Source organism: Peromyscus eremicus, chromosome 20 (genome assembly GCF_949786415.1).
Source record: "Peromyscus eremicus chromosome 20, PerEre_H2_v1, whole genome shotgun sequence".
Classification (NCBI taxonomy): Eukaryota; Metazoa; Chordata; class Mammalia; order Rodentia; family Cricetidae; genus Peromyscus; species Peromyscus eremicus.
Window position 1 is genome coordinate 40,754,577 of NC_081436.1, and position 9,986 is coordinate 40,764,562.

General features: G+C 40.5%; 2 pseudogenes; one reads left to right on the plus strand and one right to left on the minus strand.

Moving 5' to 3' along the window:
- Positions 1-244: 244 nt before the first annotated feature.
- Positions 245-1,578, minus strand: LOC131897015 (glycerol-3-phosphate dehydrogenase 1-like protein; annotated as a pseudogene).
- A 5,664-nt stretch (positions 1,579-7,242) lies between these two features.
- LOC131897264 (U2 spliceosomal RNA) lies at positions 7,243-7,417 on the plus strand (annotated as a pseudogene).
- Positions 7,418-9,986: the final 2,569 nt, after the last annotated feature.

Genomic DNA, 9,986 nt, shown 5'->3' on the forward strand with positions numbered 1-9,986 from the left:
ATACCATGACCGACCCAAAAGACAAATAGTTAATTATGTTAAGTTTTGACATATTGTTTAAGAGTTAGATATGGTGATCTTTACCCACATCCACTTGTCCATTATAATTAACATTTTAATGCTGGCTGACTTGAACATCAAGAAAATGAGAAACAAAAATCACCTCCACTAATATGGATTTGAATCCCATCTATAAAGTTTATCTAAGATAGATCCAGCCTTACAGGCTACTTGAGTGGGGAAATTTCAAACGTGATCATTAAGAGAACTCCTAGTTTCAAATCCTAGAAACACACATGATGAGAAAGAAAAACACACTCACAGATTTGTGAGTGCTTAGCTGTTACCCAATACCTCACAGTCAATGAACTGCCTCTCACAATCCAGACAGAAAGATGCAGCGATTCAAATATATTCAGTATTTAAGATTATAGTCAAATATGGATCTACTTGTCAGGTCCTGATTTCCAAGTGTTTCCACACAGGTGAGGCAGAACTGTCCCAGCCATCTGCCAGATGCCCTTCATATCCGCGCAGGATGGCTCTGGAGGCAGGTTAGCATCTCTGTGGTAGGTCTGCCTTCAAAGCAGATCTGATACACCATTGTGAACAATGGAAAGTTGTTTAGAAGCCCCTTCTGCTTAAGGAAGCAGTACACTAAGGCAGAGGTCTTGAGTCCTTGAAGCTTCTGCCCATTCAGCACCTCCTTCTCTAATTTTCCAATAGTCTTCCCGGTCCTGGTGAAGGTGGCCACCTTTCACTCACTGCCTCTGTAACAGGTGGTGATGAGGTCAGCCAAGCCATAGCTCTCCAGGAAGGTGGCCATGGACACTTGGCCCTTGTAGAAGATCCTGGTGAAAGCAATCATTTCTATAAGGCCAAGGCAGATGATGGCAGCCTTACTGCTGTTCCTGCAGTGGAGACTATCGCAGAAGGTGGTTCCCATAGCAACGATGTTTTTCAGAGCTCCACAGGGTTCCACAGCATCAGCAGCATCCACCACAGTGATGCGGAAGTTGGGGGGTCTATAGCAGCTCTTTGAAGAGAAGGCCATTCTGAATGACTTCGCTGCCGATGGTGGTCTCACAAAACTTCCCAGCAGCCACCTTGCTAGCTTTATTAGCCCCCATCAGCAAGCTGACATCCATCACCATCTTCTCTCTAATGATGTCGGAGATAAGCTGCAGCCCTCTTGGGCCCTCGTCTATGCCCTTGATGTGTATAATGCCAAAAGCCTTCTTGGGCACCCTGCCAATAATCTCATTACAGATTTTTGTGAATGAACTAGTGTGGGGTGGTGAACACCAGCAGATCTGCATCCTGCACTGCCTCATTGATTTTTGAGACTGTCAACCACATTTTCTGGCAGCTTGTGTCCTGGAAGGTATTTGACATTTTCATGGTCATGATTTATATGTCTGTCTGCTCCCTTCCATTCACTGCTTCTTCAAAGACCCACATCTTGACTGTGGAGGCGAACTTCTGTTGGCTCTTGACATTAGTCCCAATTATTTTTGCAATGGCTGATCCCCAGTTCCTGGAGCCTATGATGCACACTTTCAGGGGTGCAGCAGCCATGCCCAAGCCAGAACTACAATACACACCTTAAAGGTTTTCAAAATGCTGTATTGTAACCCCACACTAAGTGTAAATATCATTTGGAATGCTCAACAATCTACATATTTTAGATATTAATTCCTCTCAGATGTGCAGTTGGCCAATATCTTCCCTCATTAGGAAAACTGCATACACACTTGCAGAAGAAGAAACTTGGACCTTCTCTCTCACACATGCAGAAACTAAAAAAAAGTGTTCCACATGCTTAAATTGAAACCCCTGAAAATGCTATCAGAAAGCATAGAGGAGAGCCTTTATGGCACTAGCACAGGCAGTATATTTCGCATAAAACTTTAAAAAGCCCAGGCAACAAAAACAAGTGCAGGCAAGTGGCATTACATCAAACCATGAAGATGGTCATGGGAGCAGCTCCTTTATAAATGTAGGGCACAGTCTGTGCAATTTCTGACAGCAATTTGACAATCAATGTAACATGGGAGTATGTGCCCAGGACACCACTCCAGTCTCCTTTCTTTTCTTCCTTTCTTCCTCTTTTTATTCCTTCCTTCTTTCCTTCTAGTCTTTCTTTGTTTGTTTGTTTCTTCCTTCCTTCCTTCCTTCCTTTCTTTTTCATGATGTTGTTTTGTAGCCCAATGTAGCCTCAAACTTAAACTCTCTCCATCTCCCTGCCCTATACACTGGAGTTATAAGTATGCAGCATGCCCATTTCCAGTTCATTCTAAAGAGAGATTATCATCTTATGTCCAGAATTGGGTCCTGGGTCAAGAGCTCTATCAACACTTCCTGATTATCAGATACTTTTTATTCCCGTGCCAAATTATGAGTCAATTACAGTCTCTGTTTTCTCTCTAAAGATGTATCTGCCCTTCCTTGACTTTTACCTGTCTACCACATGAACAAGACTAATCCTTAAGTGTTAAAGGCAAATGTAGCAGAAGAGGCAGTAGCAGCAGTCTACGGCTGATGGAACTTAGGTGTTTTTCATTAAAAACAACAACAACAAAAAAAAAAACTTGATGGCGTATTGCATGCCCCATTCAGAGATAAGGACTGCACATTAAAGAAAAGTAGAAAGGTCAGCTGCAGGGGAGATCTTAATTGTTTGTCCTCTAAACCATCTCTCACCGTGACTTATTGCCAAGTATAAAGAAAGAAGAGACTAGACCATAACAAGTAAGAGTAAGCATTCCCATTAAGATGTTAAGAACCCCAAAGCAGAACTCTGCCTCCTAGTCGTGTGCATACAAGAAGTCTGAGAGAAATCCTGTTGGCATTTTTTGAACTTGTAGTTGGTGATATCAGTAGCAGCCGAATTTTGCCTTCTGAATTCAGACAGCCCTGGGTTGGCAGGGAAAGGTCTGTTTCTTGCCTTATGGCTCTGTCTCATTGAGCACATAGTTGGATCCCTATTGTTTTCTCTTAGTCTAAAGAAGAAACACACGCAGAATGGAATTTTCTTATTGCTTTGTCCTGTCCCCCCCCCCCCCCCGCTCATCTTCAATTTGCAATTACAAAATGAGAATTAACTCCAAATTCTAGTACTTTTTTTTCACAATTGTATGTTGCAAATTTTTGGTTTAGAACTAAAATATGGATGATTATGAGAGAAATTAGGTAATTAAGAGTGTGTTTAGTTTTTGCATTATGAACTGGTTTTATTCCAAAGGTTCATTTGTATGTAGGCTGCCAACCATGGCCCAAGCAGTGAACAGATGCTAATTGCTGGGTGGCTTCCAGTTTGAAATGGCATCTGGCATGCCAGCAGCTCTGAACATAGCAGTGTCCTTCCGTCCTCATGCTGCCTATGAAGGCACTGAATGGGGCAGATGCTCATTTCTCCTGAAAATGACTTGAATCTTGGAAGTCTCTTAGTAATTTTAAATCTAATTTAACATACTCCAGTAAAAAATGCTGGAGATTAGACAAAATATTATCAGGTGTGTCTTAGAGACGGAGAAGCCCAACTAAATAGAACTAAGTCATTTACAGTCAGAGTGAACCTTTGGGCATGAGCTAGGAGCTTTGCCCCCACCTTGCCCTCAGTTGTTGAAGATGAGAAAAGAGTATCAGAAAAAAAAATGAATGGGAGTTTACGAAAAACACATCACAGAGATAATTTGTTACATTTACCTCTCGGTGGAAAGAGTCAAGAAAACACCAGAATTGGCTTTCAAAATGCTATATTGTAAGCCCACACTAAGTGTAAATATCATTTGGAATACTCAACAAGCTACAAAAAATATTTGCTAAATATGAGTAAGATATCTCAAAGAAAAAGCAGACTGAGGAAAAACATGAATGGGAATAAAACAAGACTGTGAGAAAGAGGGAATGAGAGAGAGAGAGAGAGAGAGAGAGAGAGAGAGAGAGAGAGAGAGAGAGAGAGAGAGAGAGAGGTGACAGAGGCATTAGTGCAATCAACTTTTAAAGCAGATGGGGGCAGAAGTGATAAGAATGTGGGAATGTGGGAAATCACATCAGCATAGAAGAGGAAACCCAGTGTTGGGGAGGGGCAGGTGGGGGGAGCATGAAGACAGAAGAGTTGAGGCGCGCTGAAGAGCACCTACTGGTCTTGCAGAGGATCCAGGTTTGGTTCCAGCACAACTGCCAGTGACTTCAACTCTGATGCTTTCTTCTGAGTAACTGCTTTACCTGAAAAGAAAAGAAAAACAATAAATTTAACAGCCAGTGATGGAGGATTTGGCAGAAGAGATTTCCTTACACAAAGACCTAAATACACAGATGGGAAGGGGCCACCAAGCACGATTGATCAGCGAGTCACAAACAGATTTACCTGCAGACACATCCTGGCAAGAACATGAATTTCAAGTATGGAGGGAAATAGTCTACAAATGTTTAGGTGGGAGGAAAAATGTTTTCTTCCTATAGGAACAAAAAGAAGGCTAGCTTCCTTTTAGAGTATAACACTTCTTTAATAGGACATTGATCCACAAAGTATAAGTTAAATGATGCTAAGGAAAATAAACTATAATTAAAATCTCATTTTCTTAGTCTTTCATCACATTAAATGTAACTCCATATAGAAGCAAATACTTAACCTCACCTTTACTATACAAAACCTACTTTTCCTGCTTTGATATTAGGACGTTTGCACATGATTTAAAAATATCCCTCATGAATTCTCATAGTGCTACATGATAACGTACCTGGCTTAATTAAAATTTCTTCCTCACTTGTCTGTATTTCAAAGGTGACTTGCTTATGTCCTTTTATTGAGTCAATACAATTTTAGCTATCTCTGTGCAGAATCTAAAAGAAAATGTCTCTCTTACAGGTTCCCTAGGGACCTTTAACCAAGGGGTCCCAGTAAATTCAGAGACTATTAGCATTTTCTGATGTTTACTAAGTCTCTCCCTGTGGCTGTGATCTTTATGAGGAGCCTATCAAATATTGTATGCCAGCTTGCTTCTCTATAACACCTAATCTTGCCCAAACTCCATTAAAGAACAAACACTTTTTTTTTTATTATCAAATTCTACAAACTCATTTTTCTTTTGGTTATTGTTGTTGTTATTTTCTCCGTCTTCCTTTTTAATTGGTAGGTCATACTTTAACTGTACTTGGTTGATTTCTCAAAGAAGAGATTGGATTGCATTTGACTACTGAGAGAGCCCATAGTCCCGGTGGGTCCTGGTTTCCACTATAAACACTCTGGTTTTTCAGGCAAGAGAGTACTGTGTGCAAATGAATCCCAGTGTGTTCTGTTCAGAGCCAGGGCTAACTTTCTCTTGTGTTAACACTCTGCGGTGAGGGGAAAATAATTAGCTGCACAGCATATATCTTTAAAGGTTTGATAAAAGACCGTGAAGGGCAAAGTGAAGCAGAGGAGTGGGGGAAGGATTTCCTTTTATTAAACCTAGCAGGGAGGATGGTTAAGATACTCATTTCCATAGATAAACAAACCAGCCAAAGGAAAAGAACATCTGCTGGGAAGGGCTCCCCCAACATGTAGCAGATGTGTTTCAACAACAAAGCATATCCTAAAAGCATTTCAGGATTTAATTATTCAACTGTTTCAGTGAGCATAGGAGTGAGGGATGGGCCGAGGCAGCAAATTGTAAATTTACTGAGTCTAGAAATTAAATTCCAAATGTAGCTTAAGATTTTACATGCCAAAGCATTGCTCACAACATATTCTGACTAATTTTTGATACATCCTACCCTACACTGCCTTTGTTCAGTCCATCTCACATGTACAGTGGCTCCTGGCCCAAGCCATCCTCTTCTTCCCATGCCACTCACAACGCTCACATCTCCACTTACATTTCTATAATGACCTTCCATTTCATCTCATCACCTTTAGATTTTCTCTGTGCCAAATCACTGTCCAGCTTCAAGGGACACCTTTTTAACCTTCTGCAGGAACTCCTGCACACACACACACACACACACACACACACACACACACACCTCACAGAGCATATACCCACACAAATAAAAATAAAATAAATCTTAAAAAATAGGTTCAAAATTGATCATCAGATCTGTAAATTAGTAGGGGAAAGGAAGGTTACACGAAAACTTAAAGAATAATTAGTCCAAAGCAAAGTAGCATAAGGTAAAGAGGGCTGGAATAAAATAAACTGGTAACAACAGAAGGTGTCTACAAATTAGCTCAGGAGTTCAGATGGGAAGGGCTCTCTCTGAGTGACACACAACATGTATGGCCAGACTCCAGCTTTCCCAGGAATAATCCAGGTTCTAAAAGGTTTCTTATCTGAAAAACCAGCTGAGCAAGCACAATGTATTTCATTATAAAGACCCCAAGTAGCCAGAATGATGTGTCCTGGGCTCCTCTTCATCATCATTCATGGCTACTGTGTGAAAGTCCAATAGGTTTCAGTGAAGAATCCCTCCTTCCCGGCTCCTGCTCTGGGCTTCCCTCCCTAGTACACATTTGCATTCCCCAGTATCTCCCACCTTTATGGTTTTGGATATCCTCCATCTTCACGATTCCCTATAACTTTTTAACTGTAGAGTAAATTCCTCCCAAATTTCAAAAAAACTCACATGCCTTTTCTTCTCTGATGCCTTTCCTGTTCATAGCTACTAAAAATGTTTTCAGGAATGGTCTCTTTCATGAGCTTTCATTAGGCCTGCCACTATGGATTTAACAGCTACTATTCATTTTAAAATTCTGTCTTTAAATAGAACATAAACTTTATAAAGCCTTAATGTCCTCAGTATATGTGTGTTGTACAGATGAATGGTGCAGTAAATTTTATAAAGCCCACACTCACCAAGTTGAGTATCATGGAGGTGTTGTGGCGGGGGAGGTTTGTGGGAATATATAAGGACATATATTATCCCATACCTTACAGGTGTCACAACAGAAATAGTAAATGCAGACTAGTGTTTTCTGTCCCCATTATTTCATTTATGTCTGTGAATTAATGTTATGTCATTATGGTGCTTTTTACTGCAAGTGTCAAAATACTTACCTAATTTAAGCAAGACACCCAAATGTCTATCTATCTGTCTGTCTGTCTGTCCTCTCTCTCTCTCTCTCTCTCTCTCTCTCTCTCTCTCTCTCTCTCTCTCTCTCTCACACACACACACACACACACACACACATGCACACATACATACATACATACATATACACACACCAGTAAAACTAAATATAAATAAATACACATTTATATTGCTTCTCGGCCTTTTGGCTAAGATCAAGTGTAAATACACATTTATTTGTTTATTTACTTATTATTTTTTATGTTCTCAGAAATCTTCCAGAACTCCTGAATGACAATCTCAGCATGCTGACTTGTGATTTTTAACAAGTAGCTAGGTGATATTCAGCAGACGTGTTCAGCACAAGTTGTGCTGATAGTCACAAAAGAATAGCATAGTCCTGAAGGACAGTACACACAGTATGTCCTGATCAATTGAATTGTCCCTTGAATGGAATTTGAGTGATCAATTTTTCAGTTAGCAAGCAAGTGTGCTGGCCTAGTGCACCACAGAACCAACAACATAGTTATGACTTTAGCTGTAGTAGGAAAGTCTCCTCTCTGTGACATTTGCTAGGTTAGTACCTACGGGTTGATACACATGCCTGCCATCAAGTTCTATGATTTCTCATTTAAACTATGGATTAAACTATGTGCATAAAAGTATGAATGTGTGTGCATATGGGCATGCATGTGTGTCTGAGCCCGAGTGTTGAGGGAGTAAAGCCTGCAAAGCTTTATAACTCCTCAAAGATACTTGAAAAGCATCGTGCTTGAAGGTCTCAAAGCTCCTGTATCCACCTGTGAGAAGCACGAAATTGGAAGTGTGCTTCGTGTCTGTGGAAAACCTTCCTGGCTTTAGAAGCAGGTCTGAAAGGCAAAAGCTCCCCAACAGCAATAGGAATTTTTCAACATTAATGGAAACTTTGCTTTCCCAGGTGCCTAGTGCTTCCAGCGGGATTAATTGTTTAATATTCACAAAGGACTTTGAAGATGAAAAGATCCCCATAAAGGCTGAAAATGAACACTTGCTGTATTTGCTTTTCTCAACCTGCAGTTGAATCCACAGGGCCACTGTATCTTTGATGCAGCTCCAAGATTATAATCATGATGACCACCCTTGGAGCTGCAAGTGGAGAGCAAGCAGTGATCAGGGGTGGGCGGGTCGGGGTACGACTTTGCCTCAGCTCAAATTCTAGTAATAGTCCAAAGAAGTTCTTCAGTATTAGAATCCTGACACTCAACTGCCTGCTGTGTGGCCTCAAGCAGGCTGCTTTAGCCTCTCTGAGATCCTCTTGCTCAACTGAGAGATGAGATCATTATAAATATCTAGACGTTGTCCTTTAAGGGTGACTTATAGGATTTAGGTAGTGCCTGGCACATTGCTGGTATTTGTCCAAGTATAACATTGTTACTGTTGCAAGTTATAGAGAAATGTGAATAAATAAGGCCTCCATTGTTTGATGCTGCAGAAGCCAACATAGATTGATCCAATTTGATTTTTAAAATTTCTTTTATTTTTTTGAATTTATAAATAATTGCATTATTTTCCCATTTCCTGTTTTCCCTCCAAAACCTTCCATATACTCCTTCATGCTCTCTTTCAAATTCATGTCCTATTTTTTATCAGTTACATACATGTATATAATACATTTGTTAAAATACACATGCATAAATACATAAAAACAACCTGTTCATATGTTACTTGTCAGTATGTTTTCAGGGTAGACCATGTGGTATTGGATAACCAACTGAGGAAGACTATTTACGTTCCTCTGAGGAAGACTATTTCTGCTGTCAGCATTGCTTACTTGTCTGTAGTTCTTTCTGTAAGGCTGAGGCTTTGTGGTATTTCTCCCATCCACATTAGAATGTCTGTATTTATTGTCCTTCTTCAGCTCATGTTTAGGTAGTCATGTTTGTAAGACTTTATTGGTGTAGCTTCTGATCTTCCTGGAAGACACAATCTCATATCAAACTCTCTGTTCATCTTGCTATTACACTGTTTCCACTCTCTCTTGCACAGTGAACCATGAACCTTAGGTTTGGGCCTTGTTTGGTAGATGTATCCCTGGAGACAGTTGTGGTTTTCCGTAATGGTCTCTTGTCTCTTGCAAAGAGAAGTTTCCTTGAGTAATGAGAGCTATAGTTTTCTGAGGGTATAATGACAAATATGTAGAATATAGTTAGGAATTGTGCTTAGTACGGCAGTTGCAGGTTCTCCTCTAAGATCTGTAACTTCACTAGCCCTGGGTAGTTAGTCATGTTTCCAATATCAGGCATGGTTTCCCTCTTGTCAAGCAGGTCTTAAATCCAATTAGACAGTTGCTGGTTGCCACTAAGATATGTGTTCCTCTACTGCACCCTTGGGGTTATCTTGCCATGCTGGTTACTTTGCAGTTCATAAGCATCATAGCTGAGTAGGACGGTAGGTTTCTCCCCTCCTTTTGGAAGCATAGTACCTCCTGGTACCGTGAAAGCTGGTCCTCAGGGAGGAGGATTTCAGATCAGTTTCAGATCAGGGGCCTCTGGGTCCTGCGTCTGAAGTTTGTGGTGTCTTCAGCAACAGAGACTTACCTTCCTCCTTTTGAAGGCAACCAAGGACAATAACAAGAGCCTATAATGTTCTGAGAGTCGTTTGGACAACGCTACCCAACAACTAATTTATATTTAGAAAAACACAAAGCTGTGGTGGTATTGTGTTTCCCAAAATATTGTGTATCCTAATAAACTTATCTGGGGTCAGAGAACAGAAAAGCCACAATATTAAACATAGAGAATAGGCAGTGGTAGCACACGCCTTTAATCCTAGCATTCCAGAGGCAGAAATCCATGTGTTCAAGGATACAACTAAGTATGGTGACTCACGCCTTTAATCCCAGGGTGTGGTGGTAGAAAGCAGAAAGAAATATAAGGTGTGAGGACCAGAAACTA